General features: G+C 36.5%; 1 long non-coding RNA gene across 1 annotated transcript; it reads left to right on the top strand.

Moving 5' to 3' along the window:
* Positions 1–292: 292 nt before the first annotated feature.
* LOC125172618 (uncharacterized) lies at positions 293–23,718 on the top strand. The gene is made up of 3 exons (XR_007154769.1): positions 293–303; positions 911–982; positions 23,637–23,718. It is a non-coding gene; the product is annotated as an uncharacterized LOC125172618 (long non-coding RNA).
* The last annotated feature ends 1,169 nt before the right edge of the window (positions 23,719–24,887 follow it).

Here is a 24,887-nt window from a genome sequence, read left to right as displayed (position 1 = left end):
AATTTATTTACACTATAGAAAAGAAAAGAAAATTAGAGAATTGGGATAAAACTGCTCAAGGATGAATAAATGGAAAAAAGTGGCTTGGCACACCTATCTAAGTAAGCGACCTTTAAAAACTTTTTTTTTTAAATTTACAATGCAAAAGACAAAACCCAGCTTTGAAGAAACAAATACCTAAGGAACAGATGAAATTCTGAAATCACAAGAGATTTATGCTATGAGAAAATTTAAGAACATAACTAAATAAAACAAGAAATTAAAGAGGAGAAGACAGAACAGCAGAATGAGATTAGAAGGGAGGTTTCAGGGGCACCTGGGTAGCTGTCAGTTAAGTGTCCAACTCTTGATTTAGGCTCAGGTCATGATCTCACGGTTCATGAGATTGAGCCCTGCATTGGGCTTCACACTGACAGTGCAGAGCCTGCTTAGGATTCTCTCTCTCCTTCTGTATCTGTTCCTCCTCCTCTTGTTCTCTCTCTCGCCCTCAAAATAAATAAATAAATTAAAAAAAAAGGGGGAGGTTGCATCTAAAGGAGACAAAGTAAAGGTCAAAACAATATTATTTGGAACGATCAAAGATGTCAGACAAAAACTTAGAAGATATCAGTTATTAATGATATATATGTATTACAATAAATGAATGCAAATAATTCAAGGTTAGATGCCCAATTGCATTTCCATCTCAAACATGACCAAAAAAGTTTTGGGGCTGTGCATCATATATATCATCAGATTGTGGAGATTATTCCAGCTCTCCAAACAAAAACGTTTATTTTTCACAATAAATTTAATTCCTTTCTTTTTCTTTTTCTTTTTTTTTTTTCAAATCATCCAAGACTGAAGAAACAAGTGTGGAGTGTGAAAATAGCATGCAGCATTTGACATTTTAAAATTTGTTTTCTACTAGTTCTCTACAAAGAATAGCCTGCTCCAGTGCTGGCCTGAGATTTGGACCACAACAAATGCTCAGCGTGGCAAGGTGAATACCTCGCAGCCTAGACAGTTGGCAATTTACTCAAGTCTTCTCGTTAGCATTTGTTCCACCCACTCCCTCCTCTGCCGGTTTCCTTGAGAATGCTATGGAAGTCAGGGAAGACACACATGTATGTATGGCTTTGAGAAGCGGTTTACATTTTTCTACTTGCATGAACTATATTTATCTAAACGAAAACTTGGCTTGGAAAGGTATTTGTATTATGGCTAGGTCTGTTTGTCTACATGTCTTTAATTTATGCAGTATATGTTAATTACTTTTTTAATGTGAAAATATTTTGACATTGCTTTTTCTCATTTCTTTGACTTCTTGAATAATTTTATCGTGAGGCTGCCTCTGAAGCACATCTGCTCTCTGGGCTTCTAGCCTTTTATTCAGTGCGCATACCCTTCAGCACTGGTGCTCAAGCCTCTTGTTCACGAAATCTTAAAACATTTTTAGCAAATTGGAATATTATTACAGAGGTGACTGTAGGCAATCTCATTTTTGAAGGTTAATTCTGGATAATCACCCCATCTAGACGTTCAAAAAAAAGTAAAGATACACATTTAGACTAATCAAATTTGGACTCTTCATGTCCCAAGAACAAAACAAGGTACTTAGTTCTGAGCCGAGGCAGGTCATTCAACAAAATTGGATCTACCTGACCCTCTCAGAAGCTATATAATGTGTTTTATCTGCCAAAGGATGATCAAAAAGATGCAATTGTTCTTTACATGAAGGGAAGCACCATGTGAATTCAGATATAACACTTCTTACCTGCTCTACTCTTAAAACCTAAGAAATGTCCATGAGGAAGGAGACATGTATTTGTGAACTTGGGGAATAGATTCGGGAAGGTCTCATCTCTTCCACTTAAATACATTTACAAGCTTTCTAAAATCAAACGCCACAACCTAGAGAGTGCCCACCCCAGAGATGAGTCCCCTCCCGTCACTGTGCAGTGCACACATCACGTTCCTTATCATTATCCTCTTCTGACAAAGCATCTTTCTAATGGGTCATTTAAGTAACTGAAGAGAAGACAAACACATAGTTCAGAAAGGCTCTTGTTGACTAATCACTTTTCCACACAGGCGATAAAATTTTATGGTTTTTTAAGCTGGTATTTCTGAAACATCTTGTTAAAAGTTACTATTAGGAAATGTTCACAGGTACAATAGGAATATTCCTTGCTGTTGCTAGCTTGGTATCTGGCCTATCAAAGAATTTAGAAAAAAAGAAAAAAAAAGTAGAACTGCAGTGCAGATTTTTCTCAGGGTATGTTGAAGCAGCCTTTGCTATAGCTGTGAGATTTTAAAAAGTATTTTCCAAGACATCTATCTTATACAGACAAGACTATTTTAAATTGGACTCATTAAATCATTTGTTGTCACAGCCAACAGCCGTGTGGAGGCTAGTTAACAAATGAAAAATGAGCCTTTCTAACTTGTTTACTTTATATGGATGCTTTCTTTATTTCATTTCCCCCCCTCTGGTAGCACATTGACTTAGGGGATCTTGTTACAGTACTGCCTGACAAAAATTAAAAATGTGAAGGCTGAAAATACTATAGACATTACGCCCCAGTTCACATAAAATACTGGTGAAGGGCTTCCCTCTGATAGTGGTACCCAGGCCTATCTACTATTTCAAGGAAGGGAACCAATTAAAATCTCATTTACTTTGTTGAAAGGTAACATAGAATTACTTGAGAAACACAAAATTCTTGGCACAGAAAGAAAAAAAAATAATGATCCTAAGTTCATCTCTGAGTTTTTCCTTGGCGCTCCTATTCTGCCAGCTCAAGATTGTTTCAACAATATAGGTTAAAGTATCTTTGTTAATTTATCCACTCATTCATTCACTCCTTCACTCCTTCACTCATTCATTCATTCAATTGCTCATCCATCTGCTTCTAAATGCCGCAGTGAATGGAAGACGTCCCTTACTAGTTGGTTAGCAAGCAATGTTTTTCATTGCTGTTTGGTATAAATTAATCTTAATTTAATTTCAGTTTATAAATATTCTCTTCTTGGCCAATAGTTAAAAAAATTTTTTTCATGCTATTGTTTTTTTAGTGATGGCCCTAAAAATATGTTTATTTGTATATTCTTTTGGTTTCATTTTTCATTGAGGAGCTATTTTTAAGGTTTCCTTATTTTTGTTTATTTCCTAGTAGCTTTTACTGGATGTGTTGTCAAGTAGTAAGTGAAGTAGAATGGTATTTTCTGATCACTTCTGTACATTACTCTGTGTCTCAGAGCTTACAATAGGAAAATGTTGATGATGAAAAAGAACTTTGGGAATAGGTGAGTCAACGTTTGAACCGTCAATTTCACTTCCATCAATTTTCTTACTTGTAACATGGAGAGGACAGGCCCATTAGGAGTTACACTGAAGAGAAAATGAAATATATCTAGAGTTCCTTGCACCAACTAGACACTCAATAAATGAAAACTTAAACAAACAAACAACAAACAAATCAAAATTCTTTTGAATGATCAAGTGGTATCCAATTTTCTGCCTGGTATCTACCCTGGGTCCATTTAACTTCTTCAGCTTTCTCCTATGTGAAGAATGATTAGATTCAACTGTATCTTATGCAAATATTTGTATTTTTTTTGTGTATATATATTTTTTAATGTTTATTTATTATTGAGAGAGACAGAATGTGAGCGGGGGAGGGGCAGAGTGAGAGGGAGACACAGAATCTGAAGCAGGCTCCAGGCTCTGAGCTGTCACCACAGAACCCGACATGGGGATTGAACCCAAGAGCCATGAGATCATGACCTGAGCCAAAGTCGGACGCATACACGACTGAGCCACTCAGGTGCCCCTGCAGATATTTGTATTTTAAAAAGAGTTCAAATCAGTTTAGGTTTTTGAGGTAATTGTATTACTTGAGAATTGGGTGCTTACTGATATTTGCAATAAAACCCAATTTAGGATTATCTACATTTCCATTACTATGATACACATGTTTTTTCCAGGTCATGAATAACAATGTTAAATAAGCACAAACCACACAACAACCCTAGAGATAGCAATTTAAAATACTCCTACAATTTAGTTTATTCGTATTTGTCATTCCTCTGCTCTGTGGTCCTGTGGCCAGTTTGCTTCATAGAATATTACAGAAAGCACGTGTGAACTAATTCCTCAAGTTATTGTATTTCCTTCATATTTCCCATTAACTCATATATTCTATACTTTATTCATTTGGTAGTTCCCCTATTTTTGCAAAATGTTACCTTCCTAAACTTCCTTTCCTCTTTCCCTGGTTTCCAAGTTTGAGTTAGATATAACTCATCCATAGTCTTGTATTCACTCCCTCAGTAAATTGGTACTGAACGCCTACCATGTGCCAGGCCTTCCTGGTGCTGAGCAAGCAATAAATAAAACATAGTCCCTAACTTCTTGGAAGTTACATTTTAGTGGCACGCAGAGAAAGGCCAATGATTATTGTATAAGCAGATAAACAATCTGAATTGAAATAGTGAAGAGTGCTATAAAGAAAATAAAGGATGGCAATGGGAAAAGGACTTGGCAGAGTAGTAGTAGAAGGGCAATTATTTCAGCCAAGATGATCAGGAAAGGATTGCCAGAAGTGGGACCTAACAATGAGATAGGAACAGTATTATAGGCATAAGAGTATCAAGTTGAAAGGCCCCGAGATGGGAACGGGTTTGGCATTGGAAGCATTAAATGAAGGTTAGTGTTGCCGGGGGGAGTTGGATAAGGGAGAGCATGGCAGGAGTGATGTTGAAGAGGTGGGTAAGAGTCAGGTCATGTAGGGCCTGTCATGTGGCAAGGTGTTTAGATTTTTCTTTTTCTAAAGGCAATGAAAAGACATTGTGGTGTTTTAAGCAGCAAAATGGATTGATTTGATTTGTGCTTTCGGAAGATCATTTTGGCTGTTGTGTGGAGAATAGACTGGGGATTGTGAGGTTGTAAGTGTTGAGGCAGGGAGACTAGTTTGGAGCCTACTGCAGTAGTACAGGTGAGAAGTAATGGTGGCTTGGACTAGGGTTTTAGGAACGAAGTTATAAGAAATAGTCAGGCCTGGGAAAGATCTGGGCGGCAGTACCAAGAAGACTTGCCGATATGTTGGATGTGAGAAGTGATGAAGAGAGTGCCGTGTTGTTGGATTTAGCACCTGAGAGACTGAAACCTACAGAGCAATTGTCACGCGGTACTGTCATCCCTGTATATCACTTGATGCTCTCCTGAAGAGCCTGGAACATCCTTGAAAAACAGTAACCCTTACTATTTATCTTTGGACTACCAATACCATTACATAGGTCCTGTTGAGTAAGTATTTGTGGAATGAATGGAAGACATAGAGGTAAATCTAAAATTATTCGACTTGACAGAATAATTGCTGCTGTGTTAAAAACCACAGGGCATGTGGTGCAGTATCAGAGTAAAGGATACAGCGGTGCCTGAGTGTCTCAGTCGGTTAAGCGTCCGACTTCAGCTCAGGTCATGATCTCCTGGTCTGTGAGTTCAAGCCCCAGGTCGGGCTCTATGCTGACACCTCAGAGCCTGGAGCGTGTTTCAGATTCTGTGTTTCCCTCTCTCTCTGCCCCTCCCCCGCTCACACTCTGTCCCTCTCTTGAAAATAAACAATAAAATTTATTAAAAAAAAGAATAAAGGATATGACTTCTTGGCAACACACTTTATAGAATATGATTCACACAAGCAAATTTGTAGTCCAGAAAGAAACTGGAAGTATTTACGGGTGAGAAGTGAGTATAAAATACATTTATGGATACAAAAATATATACCTTCCTATCTGAATGATAAAAGTTCACAAATAGATAAGTTGCAGGTCCTTCTTTAATTGCTTAAAAGAAAATATAACTACCTTAAACTTTAAGCTGTTGTTTGTGATATCAGAGAGATATCTGTATCAATGAGAACACTTTTGGACACAACTGACCTAAGCCCAAACCCCAATAGTTCAGGTAGAGAGAATACTTACTGGCTCATAAAACATAAACAACAGGATAAGGTCTATCTTGGAAAATGGATTCAACAGAGTTTGTTTGTTTGTTTATTTATTTCAACAGAGTTTAAATGAGGTTACCAGGGGTTCTTTTTCCTTATTTTATAGCTGTGTTCTTTACTTTTGTTTTAGTTTCATTCTCAAATGGGTACAAGAAGGCAACATCTACTCACATCTTCCGATTTTCAGTGAGACAAAGAGACTTTCAACAGTGGAACAAATGTCTTGAGCCTGGCTCTCATTGGTTCACTTTATTTTATTTATTTATCTATTTTTAATTTGAGAGAGAGAGAGAAAGAGAATGCATGCAAGCAGGGGAGAGGGACATAAGGAGAGACAGAATCATAAGCAGGTTGCATGCTCAGTGCAGAACCCAATATGGGGTTCGATCCCACAATCCTGGGATCATGACCTGGGCTGAAATCAAGAGGCTGATGCTCATCTGACTGGATCACCCAGGTGCCCCTCATTGGTTCACTTTTGATCATATGCCCAGCCCTAAACCAATCTGTGTGGCAGAGGAGAAGTGGTTCCTCAAAGGATCTTGGGATACTATTGGGAATAAGAAATGGAAAATGGCAGAATGAATTAGAATGTTTTCTGTCAATTTTTAAGTATGTGTGTGTGGCTTCATTATTTTTTTTAAAGTAGATGATATTTAGAGGTACATTAGGCTTTCAGCTTCAAGAATGTAAAGACCTTCCATTATTTTTGTGTCCCTGGGACTTAATATGTCCACTCTAAAGTAGGCACTCAATAATACTTGTTGAATGAATGAGTAAAAATGAGATGTTCCTTAGCTTTATAGAAATCTTTGCTGGACTTTGCTATAGACTTGTGTGATGAAACAAAATAAGAATTTCTGTGCATGTGTATAAATAGTTGGGAAAAATTATCCATAGATCATCAAAATAATGCAAAGAAGAAATTGTTAGATTCAATTACAGTATCCTGAAAAGGTTTTACAAGTTGAGATTTTGGCCTGCATTTTAAAATTTGGATTCTTTTTTGATCTCTTTCACCTTTTAGGTATAAAATAAACACCATATTTCCTATGGCATTTCGGAGAACTGAACTTGATAATTCTGGCAGTGCTATTTTGCTCTTTCAAGACATTCAACAGCAAGCACATATGTGTCTGACTAAATGTCACTGTGCTTAAGATTTCTATAATTTGGATTTGGAAGCTGGTGAAGGGAGAAGGAAGATGGAACTTTTTAGTTCCTTATTACTCTGTCCCATGATGTTTCTTTGTTCATTTGATTCTAATGATTCCAACAGGAGTTGAAACAAAAACAAGGATTGGCCTACCATGGGTTAATTACTTAGTAGAAGGGCTATTTCTTGCGTCTGACAGTGGGGAATGGGTCAGAAAAGACTAATTAGACAAGCTTCAAGTTCTAGAGAAATGCTAGTGGAACAGGTGAAAATAAACTGGTGATAATTGAGGGGCTAATTATCCTCCACCTAGCAATTGGCCACCAGGTGTTCTGTAGCACATAAAAGAGGGACTGACAGAGCAACAGAGGCTGTTTGTTTTTTTTTTTTTCTTTTTCCTAGAGAAATGAGGAGAGTGGGGGAAAACACACACACACAAAAAAAAAAAACCCCAAGGGCTTTGAAATCTACAAAATGGTGTTTCTTACGTCTTTTCACTTGTTCTTTCCTGCTGCATTGGGTAGAAAACTGGACCAAGGATATGTGCTTGTGTTTTGTTTTATTTGCTTTTTAAAGAACTAGTGTCCCTTCTAGACTGTATACCTATGAGGAATTTCAGTGTTCAGTATACATTGACATATATCCTTATCATTAAGTTTATGGTAACAATCTATATGGCACATTTATTGGATGGAAAGTTTACTGGAATTTAGAAAGGCCATTATTAATAACAGAATGGAAACCCATCAGTCTGAAAGAAAAAAATAAAGTAGCTTTATTTCTCCTTGCAGCTTTCTTTCTCCTCTCTTTCTTCCTTACCCCAATCTTTTAAAGGTCCCTAGAATCAAAATCACAATGAGATACCACCTCACACATGTCAGAATAGCTAAAATGAACAACTCAGGAAACAACAGATGTTGGTGAGGATGCTGAGAAAGAACACTTTTGCACTGCTGGTGGGAATGCAAACTGGTGCAGCCACTGTGGAAAACAGTATGGAGGTTCCTAAAAAAATTAAAAATAGAGCTACTCAATGACTTAGCAATTGCACTATTAGGTATGTATCCAAAGGATATAAAAGTGCTGATTCAAAGGGGCATATGCACCCCAATGTTTATAGCAGTCAACAATAGCCAAATTATGGAAAGAGCCCAAATGTCCATTGACTGATGAGCGGATAAAGAAGATGTGGTGTGTATACACACACACACACACACACACACACACACACACACACACTGCAATATTACTCAGTGATCAAAAAGAATGAAATCTTGCCATTTGCAACAACGTGATGGAATTAGAATTTACTATGCTAAGTGAAAAAAGAGAAAGATAAATATAATATGATTTCACTCAATGTGGAATTTAAGAAACAAAACAGATAAACATAGGGAAAGGGAAGGAAAAATAAGATAAAAACAGAGAGGGAGGCAAACCATAAGAGACTCTTAAATACAGAGAACAAACCGAGGGTTGCTGGAGGGGTGTTGGGTAGGAGGATGTGCTAAATGGGTGATGGGCATTAAGGAGGGCACTTGTTGGGATGAGCACTGGGTGTTATATGTAAATATAACTAAATTCTACTCCTGAAATCATTATTGCACTATATGTTAACTAACTTGGATTTAAATTTTAAAATGTAGAAAGAAAAAATAAATTAAAAAAAAAGAATTTGCAAATAAATAAATAAATAACCCTAGAGCCTAGGAAAGGTCAGGGAAGAAACTTCAACCTCTGTCTAGGGCCTATATTCTCTCTCTAATATTTCTCTATTCCTACACAACTGAACTCCTTGGAATTGATTTCTTTCCCTCCATTTTTTTTCTAAGAGAAAATAATTTATTTTTTAGATGAATGTAGGGAATGAGGATTTTCTTTTTTAAATGTTTATTTATTTTTGAGAGAGAGAGACAGAGCACAAGCAGGGGAGGGGCAGAGAGAGAGGGAGACACAGAATCTAAAGCAGGCTCCAGGTTTCAAGCTGTTAGCACATAGCCCGACGTCGGGCCAGAACTCATGAACTGTAATATCATGACCTGAGCCAAAATCAGATGCTTAACTGACTGAACCACCCAGGTGCCCTGGGAATGAGGATTTTCTTAAGGCCTCTCACCTCTTTCTCTCAAGGGGAAACTTCCAGATTCCAATTTGTCATCCTAAATCCAGAGAACTTAATTTACTTTAAAAACTCACGTTCATTTTAGGTGCTAGAAAACCCTACCATAACTGACTTTGATGAATGTAACTTTTCAGAACAATGGCCATGTCTGATTAAAGGAAGACCCATTCTTAAATAAGTCCTGAAAAATCAAGAAACTTTATTCTTGACCTCTGGCCACATTGATTAGAGAGTTCTTAACAGAACTGTGTATCTGATATCCCTACCCTCAGCAGGTCCTCAAAACTGGGAGCATTATACAGGGAGGAGGAGAATAGAAATAATACAAAAATACATATGTCTTCACAAGTAAGCCTGAATTTGATGGAGAAACAGCAAGGAAGGAAGATGGAGAGCCAAAATGAATGAGACTATATTCCCTTCATGGTCTGGATGTTGTGAATAATTATCCTGAATAAAGGAATACTGAATTGTTTTCAGCAGCTTCTGATTAAGGAAGCCATATACCTCCTAAAAGATTTTGAACCAAAAAAAAAAAAGTTAAAGATTTGACTTATTAAGAAGTAAGCTTCAGTTATGTGGGTAATTATCTACTCTGGGCTATTTTGGCCTTGTTTTACACCATTCAAACGAGGCACTACTGTAGAGCAAAGCCTTTTTCTTTTTTCTTTTTAAAGTAAGTTGCCCCATATAGAATCATCAAAGGTTTATCACTTTCTAAAAGCTGAATGAAGGATCAGATAACATTTGTATTATAAAATAGATTACTTTTTCATTTTTCTGTGTTTAATATGTATGTAGAAATTAGACATTAAAGATCAGAGAAAGACTACAATCGCCTTTTTCTTTTATTGTGCAAGTACCTGTCTAAGAAGTCCCCAGACTTAGAACTAGGCATTAGGAGAAGCATCTGTGGAGCAGGGAGTCATGGGGATGAAAGGTTATAGATAAGAGAACTCTGAGTGTGGATTTTAATCCACTTGGGAAACTGTCAGGAGCATAATTAGAAGAATAACCTGCATGGGGACCATGCCGAATGCAGCTGCTATAACCACAACCTATGACAATTTAGAAAATCCATCTTTTTAGCCTTAAAATAAAAGCTTTTCCCACCTCCAGGACTGTCTGGAGAGTATGTCCTCTGTAAACTCTGCATGAAGACTGATTTGAGATTACTGAAAGAAGCATACAGCATATTTCATTGGGGATACATTTCCAAATTAGAACAGCTTTTCTCTTAAAGTGTTTTATCTTGTTAACTCTTCAGTTGTTCGAAGTTCTAGGTTTTGTATGGCGCGTGTGTTCCTATTTTTTTTTTTTTTTGAAAGCATACTTAGCCAAAGTCTAAATTCTTTGGGAAGAAAAGTCAGGATGGCCTGATTTAGTCAGTGCCAATAGCCATCAATTTCCAGGAGAAAAGATAGGGGAATAAATAAATCAGCCGAGTACCATGCTAAAACAGCTAGACAGGCCAAACCATTTATTATCCAGAAAACCAACACATACAGAATAGAAGGAATGGAGAGAAAGAGGGGACTATAGATTCTAAGCCAAAGTAGTAAATTTTATAAACACTGTAAGCTTTCAGGAGAACACCCGATGTTTTCATTAGGTAAGTGTTGTTATTGTTTGCAAGTAACAAAAATTCACTGAAGCTAGTAAGGCAAAATAATTGAGATATTCATTTGTGACTTTGGATGTTCTTCAACTTCTTCCTTCATTTACAATTGATAGCCAGGCTCTTTTTTTTTAATGTAGTTATTTCCCTCTCTCCTTTATTTACTTTTCAGTTTTATTGAGATATAATTGACATACGTCACTGCATGAATTTCAGGTGTATAACATAAAGGTGTGACTTACATCTATTGTGAACTGCTTACCACAATAAGTTTAGTTAACATTCATCATCTCATATAGACACAATAAAAAGAAATGAGGGAAAAAAGTTATTTTCTCCTTGTGATGAGAACTCTTAGGATTTATTCTCTGAATGACTTCCCTATAAATCAAACTATGGTGGTAGCTATACCCACCATGCTGCACATTGCGTCTCTAGTACTTATTTGTCTTGTAACTGGAAGCTTGTACCTCTTGGCCACCTTCTGCCAGTTTCCCCTCCCCTCCCCCCACCCCACAACCTCTGGTTACGACAAATCTGATTTCTCTTTCTATGAATTTGGGTTTTTTTTTCCTGTATTGTTTTGTTTTTTAGATTCTACATGTAAGTGGGATCATATAGTATTTGTCTTTCTCTGACTTATTTCACTTAGCACAAAGCCCTCAAGGTCCATCCATGTCATCACAAATGGCACAATATCCTCATTTTTTATGGCTGAATAATATTCCATTGTATCTGTGTATATACATATACATACCACAACTTCTTTATTCATTCATCTACCAATGGACACTAAGTTTGTTTCCTTGTCTTGGCTACTGTAAATATCGCTGGATAGCTGGGCTCTTTATATTTCATATCTTCGGAGTCATTTGCAGGTTCTAGATTAGAAGTTGCTTGAAGGCACTAGCTCTTCCTATCCTTTATGAAAGCCTAAACTTCTTGAACAGATTAGGATAGAAAAAGGAATGCTCTTATGAGACTTTAGAAGGGAGAGGGTGAAGGCAAGGGCAGGGCTTTGTTCCTCTCTCAGTTCAGTGAAAGGATGGCCTTTGTAGGTCCTGTTGGTAGCAGGGTATTGCTCAGTGCTTATGACAGTGACATCAGAAGGGGTATAACCTCCGAGGGGATGGAACCGTGGCCACTGCTAAAGCCTAGACCTAAGGCACAAGATCCTCCAGCAGCACTAAATTTTCATACACACCAAGTCCAGCAAGATAGCAGTGAGCCTTCAGATCCCAAGAGACCTTGAGGACTGAGATGATGTGTATCGAGCACGAATTCCTGCTGACTAATGGCCCCTTACTGGAGGAGGATTCCTGAGACATTGGTGTTGCCCAAGACCCTTGAACCTTTACAGAGCACTTTGGGTGGGTGTGAGAGTAGAAGTAATAACCAATGAGGTGCAGTTCCAGCCAGTATAGTAGGATGAGGACTGGGAGATGAATTTAAGCAGACTTAGAAAAGTAAATAAAATTTGATATTTTTCATAGTTTACAGACCAAGATTTAGACCCACTGTACTTAGGAAGAAGTGAAAATTTTATCTTAAGCGTAAAATTATCTTGTGATCCTTGCTTATATCCGCATACCTACCTCCTTCTACCACCCTCCTTGCTTACTGTACTCTAGCCAGGCTGATTAGTCCCCAGTCTGCCTGCTCCTTTATACCTGAGGATTTTTCTGTTTAAACCTCCTTTTGCCTGAAAGATGCTCCTTCAAATATTTGCATGACTGGCTTCTCCTCACCCTTCAGATCTTACCTTAAATGTCAGTTCCTAGCAGAGGTTATCCCTGATCGTGCTAAATAAAAAGATCCTTCTCTCAAACACACTTCTATGGCAAAACAGTTATTCTCCATTACCCTGCTTTATATTCCTTCTTAGGAAATATCATAAACCAGATAAATAGATATATAGAAAAATAGATAGGCAGATAAACAGATAATGTATTATTTTTCTTGACCTGCCATACCAAACACCACAGACCGAGTGGCTTAACAACAGAAATGTGTTTTCTCATATTTCTCATATTTGGGAGGCCAGAAGCCCAAAGTCAAGGCATTGGCAGGCTTAATTTCTTCTGAAGCTTCTCTTCTTGGCTTCCAGATGGCTCTCTCTTGCTATGTCACATAGTCTTTTCTCTGGGTGTCTTAATTTCATCTTCTTATAAGGACACATGTCATACTGGATTAGACATCTTGTCCTACCCATTCAGCCTACTTTTCCTTAATTACTTTTTTAAAGGCCTCTAAATATAGGCACATTCTGAGGTACTACGGATTAGAACTTCAACACATGAGTTTTGAGGGGATACAATTCAGCCTGTGATAGATAGATAGATAGATAGATAGATAGATAGATAGATAGATAGATTATAGAATCTTAGTAACTTATTTTGCTGGAGAGAGATACTCGTCTGGCTGTGGGCCTAAGGGAAGAGGTCTGGGGCCCTCCTACTTGCCCTAATCCTTACTTTCCTATCTTCAGAGACACCTGACATCTTTAATTCCTAAGACATATGATGCAAATAACATGAATCAGTTTGCTTCTTTTGATTTTCTATAGCCCACCTTTACTTCTTTCCTCTACCAGTCACTTAAGAAACCATAAAAAACCTCAAATCATATTCAGTTATTAGCCATACAGCTGTTTCTCGTGTTCTGAAATATTGTTGGCATTTCTTACTGGCTGTTCTTTTTTCCCTTATTCACTTTGTTATTTTGATTTTATACATTTTTTTTTCTTCCTTTATAATCATTCTAGTAGGGTTTCATGATGGTGTGGAGATAATCTGCAGATTTAATGCTTCATGGTTAATTTAATCTAGAATCTGCTGTATCACTTTTAGCTTTGTTTAACAAGACTTTAAGGTCCTGGGGCACCTGGGTGGCTCAGTCAGTTAAGCGTCCAAACTCTTGATTTTGGGTTAGGCCATGATCCTGTCGTTCGGGAGTTTAAGCTCCGCATTGAGCTCTGGGCTTACAGTGTGGAACTGCTTGGGACTCTCTCTCCCTTTCCCTCTCTTTCCCCTCCCCTGTTCATGTGCACTTTCTCTCTCTCAAAATAAATAAATAAACTTAAAAAAAAATGACTTTAAGATCCTAAAACCTGGTTCCAAATCCTGGTGAGATCCTTATTATTAATTGTGCAAAAGTTCTATTCTTGGTGGTCAACATGTTTATTTTTATAGAATTACATAAGAGGGAATATTACCTAGGAAATTACAAACATTATATCTAACATTGGTTCTAGTTACTATGGATTTGGTGAAATTTTTATGTATAAACCTGGGTCAATATATAACAAAATGATACCACATTACACAGTAGCATTTAGATCATTTAAAAAAAGATTATCTGGCCCAATGTAGCTTTTGATTTCAGTTCTCATTACTTGCCTAGACAAACCAATCTATTGGTTTGGATATAGTCCAATCAGATCGTCTGCTTATTCTCCCACCATGGCTCAGATATTTCAGCTTGGGTGCTTTTGTTTAGTGTATTTCTTCCTTCTAGATAATTTTAAATGATGATTCATCTTCATTTGTTAAAGTCCTTTCCATTTTTCAATGCCCACTTCAAAAGTCATCTTTCTTGATGCTCTTACCTAGATGTTCTGCCTCTCCTTTGAATTTAATACTTCTACTTCTCTTCTGACCCTTACTTGACTCTAGTCAACTTGTGAGTGAACTTGGCATATCATTCTTACTACTCTAAAAGCATCTAGAAAACAAAGTTCTGGCCAATTCTTCATGAGTGCCTATGTCACTACTTTGCATTTAGTAAGAGCTCAATAAAATCCATTGATTTGAACAGAACTCCCAGGTCGCAGTAACTTTAGTTGAAAATTAATGGGAAATATAAACTTATTTAAATAGTAATCTCCATGAAATAGAAAGCGAAATCTGCTTTTAATACTATCACGTATCCTCCTGCCAAATTAAAACCCAACCAAAGCATAAATCCAAAATCACACTTAATTTTCATGTTACGTAGGTAATGTGGGGATTTTTGTTTTTGTTTTTGTTTTGTTTTGTATTTATAGAAATTAGGGCAGTGTCTTGAAAACTGATTACATAGAGTTATAAGAAAGGGTTTTAGGATAAATTTAATACGGGCTTAAAGATCTGTCAGTCCGTTAGGTACAAAAGACGTAAGGAGTATCTTTGGCTATTATTAGAATAACAGAAATGAAGAAGACATGAGTTTAAAAGATATTCCTGTTAAAGCAGAAATGGGAGCAGAGATCAGTAGTTTAAGAAGGGAAAGGAGCACAACTAAGCAGATGATACATCTAGTAGTTTTTCCCCAAGAGGTTTTGAGTATAAAGAAGTGGCTCTACCAATGTACTAAAAGCCCTTTAGGGAATCATGAAGCTTCGGTGCATTGATCTGTGCCACGGAATGGGAAATTCAGAGGAGTGAAGATAGGTCGGCCTCAATAATTTCAGAAAACTTTGACTCCTCGAAACCAATACACATTTCAATATAACAAATAGTATAATTTTTCAATGTTGTACAGCATTAGTGAGTTACAGCCAAGGATTTTCTCATCTTGCTTGTTCCACGGTTATGTCATCAGGGACAGAAACAGGGCAAATTTTCTTTTTCCACATTCTGTACACATGACCAAGCAATGGCATGTCACGAGGAAGATGAAAATACAGGAAGATATAGGAATAGGCATTTTTAAATACTAAGCAAAAGGAGTACCCGGTACTGTGTCATAGATAGTACAACTATCTGCTCAGCAAATGAGTTCAAGTTTAATTCCTCAATCTAGTCAGGGGTGTTTATTAAGTGTTAATTGGTAGTTCTAAGCTGATATGAAAGAAGTTATAAGTAATCAAAATACCTTTTCCTGTATTGTTGAAGTTAGCAAATCGTGCTGCCAACATAGCTCCACAGCATGTTAGAACAGGTTATGACATCAAATAACTCATAGTTGCTCATTATGCATAGGAGGCCTAGTGCACAGATTTTTGAAGTCTTTTTGTCCAGTACCCAAAGCTAATTAGTGGAAAAACCAGGACTAAAATTCCAGTCACCCCTGTTTTGGGTTCACTTGGTCTTTTTCTACTCATCACACTGCAGGGGTGTGATGAGTAGAGAAAACAAGGCAGGGTTATTGAGCAATAGATGTAGAAACTATTCTGATCATTTACCATAAAGCACTTTGAAGCCTCATTTCTTTTTTTTAATCAGGAGAATCTATAAAATTCTTTAATCATCTTTAGGTGTGGTGCCGTGTATTTATATTCAGCTAAAAAGAACGAGTCATAACTGTTTGCCTTCATTCATTCACTTGACCAGCATTTACTATGTTCCTACTATGTGCTAGTCTCAGCAAAATCTATTGTTGCAGTTCATTGAGAATATCCTTAACTGTGGTGGGTTTTTATAATAACTTATTTTTTTAAAAGAGACAGAGAAGAAGGGCAGAAGTAGAGGGAAAGAAAGAATCTTAAGCACACTGCACATCCAGCACAGAACTCGATGCAGGGCTCTGTAAGGGGCTCCATGAGATCATGACCTGAGCTGAAATCAAGAGTCCTATGCTTTTTCGACTGAGCCACCCAGGCACCCCAACAGAGGTGGGTTTTTGATACAAACAAGTGCATTCAGAGAGTTTAAGGGGAAATAAATAGGGTTTATAAAGTACATGTCCCTGTTTTCCTTAAGACCTTTACATGTAGTACCCAAACTATTTTCTTTGATAGCTGTAAAGAGTTCCTTTAACTTCAGTCAGTCATTTGAACACCAATCCCTTAATTCCAGAACTGTTGAAAATATAGATAAATCATCTCACATTTCAGTCTTTCACCTGGTAAGTATGTAGCGCAGTCATATTGTTATGAACAAAGATATGGGGAAACAGGACTGGTCCATTATTACAGATAAGATCTTCTGGTTTCTAAGGAATAATGTTCGAAACATAATGTTATATAAAAGTGAAGTAATTTTAATAGCTGTTTAACTCTCTTGCTGGAACTTGGTTATTGGGCAGCAGTAAGGAGTTTTGGGGGGCATTTGTAGTGGATTTCTTTTTATAGCTTTCATGATTATTAGGCAAAAGCATGTCATGAGAATAGTAAAGCCATGCCTTTTGCTTTCTGAGCAGGTCTCTGTAAGCAATTTAATATGGTTCACCGAGAGAGGGTATGGTAGCTAGTCCATGTTAAGCCTAAACAAACTGCAGTAGAAATTGAAATGGTTGTTCCTGGCTCAATTCATGCCCCTGGATTAAACTGAAATATTACCCATGTCATGTAGGGATATTGAAGAGAGTTGTAATTCTGTTGGTTTCAACTAGGTACTGCCAGCAGTAACTGCCATATGAAAAACAGTGAAAATACATTTCGCGAAGAATTATTAGTAAAAGGTGAAACTCCAACAAGGAGTGCAATTCAAAATAGTAATAAAATAAAGAATAAGGAAAATTATTTGCTATCTAGAAGAGTAAAATTATGGAAAGCTGTCATCAGTGAAATTACCCTCCTCATAGAATTACAGAATTGTTTAGATTTCTCTTACCGCTGCTGTTGAGTAAGCTAAGTTTACATTGTTTCCAGAGATACACACATTATATTATTTATTTCCATAACTGGTAAAATTCCAGCATCATAAATAACTTTCCGACAGCCTGTGTGGTTTTATTTAGTGTGTACATATTAATGCCTTAAATTACATTTCTATAGCACATTCAATGAGCATACTAATAAAATCACAGCCGCTTCAGTGACCTTGAGACTGAACCTCAGTCCTTCACCTACAGAATTTAAAAAATACAGACATAGAGGAGGCACAGGGAAGATGCATAAGTAATTGTGGATTCAAAGCATATGTTTATCTCTGGGAGTATTTGCTCCTCAAATGTTGTTAATATTTAAATATACATTTTCGAAAGCAGCCATTCTCTAATAATAACTCTTGCAACCAGCCTAAAATTTTGCAGCCTGCCAATCTTCCAGTTAGACCCCTTAACTGTGCTGGTCTCTATAATAGTAATTGTCAATTTGACAATCCCTCTAATCACCACAGCACTTTGCAGGTATTAGCCAGGAAATTTCCCGTAACTCCTCTGAGCTGTAGCTCTCTGCCTTCTTAAAGGAGGGACAAATGAGCATAAGTGACTTGTTCTAGAACTGCAAAGAAGAGTGAAAGACAGGTCTGGGATTAAAATTCTGGGATCAGCAACTACTAAAATCAACCTTCTGGTATCAGCAAAGCCATTTGTGGATTTTGGTTCCCTCATGAAAAGTGAAGCATAGAGACATGAACATATTCAAGACTCTCCAGTCAAGTGTATTCATACTTTGCTTCTGCCCACATAAGTCTAGGTTTCCTAATTTGTAAGGTTGAGATTACAGTGAAAAGTAAAACGGGACGAACAAAAACTCTAATGTAACAAGAAGTTTTTGAAATACTATTACAACCTGGAGTGATCCCAAAGCTCACTGCTGCTCAGCGCTCAGAAAATACTTGAGAAAAATCTCGTCTCTGAGAATGCTACTACTGAGGACGTTTCGGGAAGGACAGTATAGACTTTGTGGTTATCAAACAACTAAGCATTATGCCTGTTATCTCTTACCTTTTTTTTTTAGCTGTAATGTTACCATCATATTTTAAAAAGTAAGCAGACAAGGAATACCTTGGTAGCTCAGTCGGTTAAGCACCTGACTTTGGCTCAGGTCATGATCTTGTGGTTTCATGAGTTCGAGCCCTGTGTCAGGCTCTGTGTTGATAGCTCAGAGCCTGGAGCCTGTTTCAGATTCTGTGTTTCCCTCTCTCTCTCTGCCCCTCTCCCGCTCGCACTCTGTTTCTCTCTCTCTCTCTCAAAAATAAAAAACATTAAAAATGTTTTTTTTTAAAAGTAAGCAGACAAAAAGTACTTTTTGGATGGTTGGTTTTATACTATGCCATTTTGAGGAAAAATTAAAATGAGAAAGTATATTTTTAGAAATTATTTAAATTCTACAGAATATCTTTACATTCTACAACAAAATATTTTTATTAAAATTAGATCAATATGTTTTTCTCATAATGGTAGTATATACTTATAAAACAGTTCAAACCAGTATCATTGAACACTATGAAAATCAGAAAATTAAGATTTGGCTACAATTTACTTAAAGTAGAGGAGAGGATAGAAATCTAAAAACAAAACAAAACAAAACAGAAAATCTATCTATTAGGATAAAACCAGAGGAAGTGGAAGAAAAAGGAGACATGACTAATTAACATTCTAGGCAATTATTAGTGTGCTCTACTTCCTGGAATATTCTAAACCATAAGCTCACCGCACATTTCAGACCTACAAAGGTAGTGAGAGAGATTATCTTTTAATATGATGTCTTCATTTAATACTGCATTTCCTTGATTCTAAGACCCACATTTTTTTCCACATTTTAACATCACTGAAATTGAAATGCATCCTACAATCAAAAGTATCTCATTATTGCTGTTGGCTAATGTTTCCAAATTTCTATTAAGTATTCATGCTTGGGATTCATTAATGAAAAATCAGAATTTAAGAGAATTTTCAGGAATTCCCTGAACTATGTTATTCTGCATTTTTCACAACACACTATTTATGTGTTTTAAATAATGAGTGACCATGGTAATAAACAGTGGATTGTTTTTCTATGATAGGGTTATACTGAGAATTTCAGAGGTTTACTATTTAAAAACAGTGAGAAAATGCACAGTTTGTGGATAACCCATAAATCTGCCTGATATAAACATCATAATAAGACACATTTATGAAGTTAAATAAAAGTTATTTAAAGCAAGAGTTTGCTAACCATTTAATATTTAAAAGTTCTTATTCTTAAAATGAAAATTTTAAATATAAAACATGAATTGACCCATCTGATAATCTTGATCTTTGTTTTGTAACAAATATTCCAGATGTTAAAAACATTTCTTCCATTTCAATCAAATCAATATCAGTTGATGAGTTGCTGTTGATTTGATTGAATTAAGAGTGTATTCGAAGCAACCTCAACTTCTTCAAGTTTGTTAAGGTACGTGCTGCTTCATATTAACAACCGCAAAAATGAAGGAGTACTATTTTTTCAACTTGCCTTGATTTTGATGTTGATATCAATATTGCTTTTGCTATTTCATATCTTAGATCCGTTTCCAATTTCATTTCGTAGTATTCCTCAACAATATTCTCAGCTTCCTTTTTTGTATCTCTTTTGTTAAAATATTTACAAAGAAGTGTACTGATACCAGATATCCAAACACTACAAAATGCCAGTGAACATTGCTGGGAAGTATTAGAATAACATAACATTTGAGTTTCCCAGCAGGGAAAACAGTACTATACAGAGTCATAGTCAAAATTGCTGCTTTAAGGACTCAAATTTGTTAATTCATGGAATACTGCTCATCAAATTTTTGAGACTATACAATGTTTATAAACTTAATAGTTATTTTACTTGCAAGATTTTTTTCACTATTAGCTGCAGAAACGGCTATAAATTCACATACAACATAGCAACAACTGCAAGCAAGAATGATTGATTAGTAATGTCTCTCCATTGATTGTTAAGCTTTAATTTTCACAGGAAAATTATAATATTTTTCCTGTTTTCTCTATTGATTTTTGTGACAAGATTTTTGATTCAGAAACATGTATAAATTTCCTGAGGATTTTCCATGTGGAAATGCTACTGCCAACCAGACAGCAGTTAGGATACAGTTGTTATTTGTACATTTGTAAATGTCAGTATATTGAGAATCAAAATTTACAGAATGAGTGTCAGCAGCTTAGAAGAAAACCTCAGAGATACTATAGAACACTTTTTAAAATCTTTAACGGGTTTCAAGGGAAAGGTAGAAGAGGGGATGTATCAAAAATGTTTAACACTGTTTCTTGAGTTTCAAAAGCAAACTAGTTCTGCATAATTGCAAAGCCTATTTAAAAGCCCAGTGATAAAGCCTTTAGTTCTCTGAGCATTTTGTTTTCTTTGAACTGCTATATCAACAATAATTTTAATGGCATACAAGATGTTATAGTGAAGGGAAAAATGGACGTCAAATAACTCAGAGTCAAAAAGTGATTCCAAAGAATTGGAGTCTGTAAGTGAAGGTATTTTAGGGCTCTAACCAATTTAGTTAGCTTAAATTTTCCTTTTTACATAGGCATATAATAAGTGATTACGTTGTATATAATTAAGTCTGAGGTCTCCACATAAGTATTAAGTAGGATTTCAAAGTGATAAGAAAGTATTTCTTAATAGTTTAATTTGTAGTGTTTTTTTATTGGTACGTAACATAATAATACATGTTATAATCAGTGATATCTCAGATTGGATAAAACAATATAGATGCAGGAACTGAGGCTGAGAGATTACATGACTTCTCAAACACATCTGATGTTTTGCCAAATGTGCATACAGGATTTAAAACTGTATATATATATATATATATATATATATATTTACATATATTTATATATATTTAAAGGGGCGCCTGGGTGGCTCAGTTGGTTGAGTATCTGACTTCGGCTCAGGTCATGATCTTGCAATTTGTGGGTTCGAGCCCCGCGTCGGGCTCTGTGCTGATAGCTCAGAGCCTGGAGCCTGCTTCAGATTCTGTGTCTCCTTCTCTCTCTGTCCCTCCCCTGCTCGTGCTCTCTCTCTCTCTCTCTCTCTCTCTCTCTCTCTCTCAAAAATAAATAAATGCAAAAAAAATTTAAAAAAATTAATTCTAACATTTTTTAGGCCTAACTATATTGATACACATAGATTAAGTACAATAATTTTAACTCTTGAATAGTATTACATCCAATGAATATCCCACAATTTACCAAATTCCATACTGATGAGCTTTTCCAATGTTTATTACTAACGATGCTGCAGTAAGCATCTATATTAGTTAAGGCAAACTTAGGTGCTCTAATTACAAATCCCCAAATATATGATGGCTCAAACATCATAGGACTTTATTCCTAGCTCCCAGACAGACCAAAATGCACATTATTGATTGGTGAAGGTCCTCCTCCAAGGAGGAGGGCCCAGGTTCTTCCATCTTAAGAGTCCACTCTTTTTTATCTTATGGCTTTCAAAGTCTCGGCTTGTTTGCTTCAAGCCAGTGGAAAAAGAAAAAGCATGAGGATTATTATTTGGCTGTTTTTTTATGGGACAGATCTGGATGTATTGCACATTAATTCTACTCACCTCTTGCTAGAATTCAGTTACAGGGCCACAACTAATGATAATGAGGTTAGAAAATGTAGTCTAACTGTATGGCCAGGAAAAGGAGGATATAGGTTTGGTGAAGTGCTATCACTTCCTGCCACAAAATCCGTTATGTATGTCTCCTTGTGCCCACTCATGAGAGTCCATCAAGGACATATGCCTATATGTGGAACTGTTGTGGGTCTTAGTGAATAAATCTGACACTTGATTAAACATCAGTCACTGTAAGTGTTTCACAGCTCTCACATCTTAGTCAATTCTTGAGATTATCAGTTTAAAACAATATTTGCAAGGTGATAACTGCCAAGGAGTATCTAAGAATTGTTTTAATTTGCATTCTCTTAATTAATAGTAATATCGAGAATCTTTTCATGATTATTGGTCACTCAAGTGGCTTTCTTCTATAAACTCCCTACTTCTATCTTTTGCTCACTTTTCTATTATCTTTTACTTTTGAGTAGTATTTGTTCTTCATATATTGTATAACTAATTTTTTTAATGTTTATTTCTGAGAGAGAGAGAGCGCGCATGAGTGGGGGAGAGGCAGAGAGAGAGAGAGAGAGAGAGAGAGAGAGAGAGAACCTGAAGTAGGCTCCAGGCCCTGAGCTGTCAGCACAGAGCCTGATGTGGGGCTCGAACTCATGAACCATGAGACCATGACCTGAGCTGAAGTCGGGCACTTAACTGAGCCACCCAGACACCCCTGTCCTTTATATATTCTAGATAATAATTCTTTGATGGTTATTTTCATTGCAAACATATTCTCCCAGTTGTGGCTTATATTTCCATTGTGTTTATGCCTCTTGACATACAGAAGTTAATTTTAATGTACTTAAATTTATCCTTTCCTTTATCTTTTATCATTTTCTGTGTTTTTTTTTTAAGTTTATTTATTTTGGGACAGAGAGAGTGAGAGAGAGACACAAGCAGAGAGAGAGCAGGAAAGAGAGAGAATTCCAAGCAGGTTCCTCATGGTCAGTGCAGAGCCCAATGTGGGGCTCGAACTCCCAAATCTGAGATGAGCCACCCAGGTGCCCCATTTTCTGTGTCTTATTTTAAAAAATTCTTTCTTCCCCTGATATTATTAACATATTTGTCTACATGTTTTTATCTAAATCTAAGTGTTATATTGCATTTAATGCTTTGTTTTTTTATATTTAGCTTTAAATGCAATATAACATTTATTTGTAGATAAGTACAAGATAATGATCTAACTTTATTCCATCTGGATGGCCAATTGTCTCAGCACCACTTTTGAGTTTTCCTTTCTTTCTCATTTGTAATTATATTTGTATGATATATGATCGTACATATATCGTATATATCGTAGTCTATTTCTATGTTCTATTCCATTGCAACAAAACTTTAATTTTCTGATTTTTATAGTGTTCAATGATATTAAGCTGTTTTATAAGTATATATTACATTCATAATAAAAAACACATTAATCTAATTTTTAGTCTAAAAATTTTAAGGTAGAACATAAATATATTCTGTAGAATGTAAATAACTTGGAAAATAAACTGTTTTCTTATCTTCAGCTTCTAGAGTCAGCAAGAGATCCTCAAATTAAGATGGAGTTCCAAGGCAAAGATTAAATGTGTATCACCTGGTAACATAGGCTAAACTGAGGAAGCCGAGTCAAACCTATGTGAAGACCCTTCTAGAAAGCATAAACTTGTAGTCTCATGGAAGCCTGATGGGCCCAAAGAATCTGATTACATAAAGAGGCAGGTCTAAAAAGGAGTCATGAGTGCAGCTTTGACCAGTGGAGTTGACTCGCTTCAAATTTATAGATAATCCATAAAGTTCTGAAGAAAGAACCAGTCTGAACTAAAACAAACAGAGGCTGTTGGGGATTTGAAAAGGACTTTAGGCCTTCAAATTTCTACAGTCAAGAAGCAGGCTGTGAAGACAGTCCAGCAATCAAAAGAGAACATATTTTCCAAAGGCTTCATCAGGAGTGAACAATGAGGATGATGGATAGTGGTGTAGCTCATAGCAGATGCAACCAAAGTCTGGGTAATAACCAACTACAGATGCACTCCTGAAGCATCGGGTGGATCAGAACCAGTGCTTGATCAACAGATATTCCCTGTCCCAAAGTATGGTGGGTTGGCAGCATTTGATCAGTTGGATTTTCAGAATTGCTATTGGAGCAATGGCTGCTGTGTGATTAGCCTGTTCTACCATTTGTATACTGGGTACACTGGGTGGGACGGAGGGGAGGAGGTTCAGGGTTACTTTTTTTTTTTTTCCTAATTGACCTACTGTACTCTTTTATTGTCTTTATTTTTTTAATTTTTATTTTTGAGAGAGCACAAGTAGGGAAGGGGCAAAGAGAGAGCAGGACAGAGGATCTGAAGTGGGCTCCACACTGATAGCAGAGAGCCTGATTCAGGGTTCAAACCCACAAACCATGAGACCATGACCTGAGCTGAAGTCAGACAATCAACCAAGCCACCTAGGCTCCCTACCTTTTTTTTTTTTTTAAGTTCGTAGGTCTCTGGATTAAGAGAAATTGCACTTGGACTTTATATACAACATAAGAACCTCAACATTGAGCCTGGCACCATGATTACATTAGACATTTTAGAGTCCTAAAGTAAGAGTGCTTGTGGTAGTTTGAATATTCAGCCCCTGTTCTTCATTTCTGGTAACATGCCTCATCATGGGTAAAGCACATTTCCTTACTTTGACTCTGTGCTTGGCCATGTGACATTTCCACCTGACCATTTTTTCTTCCATTTTCATTTTATCCTTCCTCTCTAATAAGCAAAACCCAAATGCTT

This window comes from Prionailurus viverrinus, chromosome C1 (genome assembly GCF_022837055.1).
Source record: "Prionailurus viverrinus isolate Anna chromosome C1, UM_Priviv_1.0, whole genome shotgun sequence".
NCBI lineage: Eukaryota > Metazoa > Chordata > Mammalia > Carnivora > Felidae > Prionailurus > Prionailurus viverrinus.
Note: the sequence above shows the minus strand (reverse complement) of the source record. Positions and strands in the feature narration are given on the sequence as shown.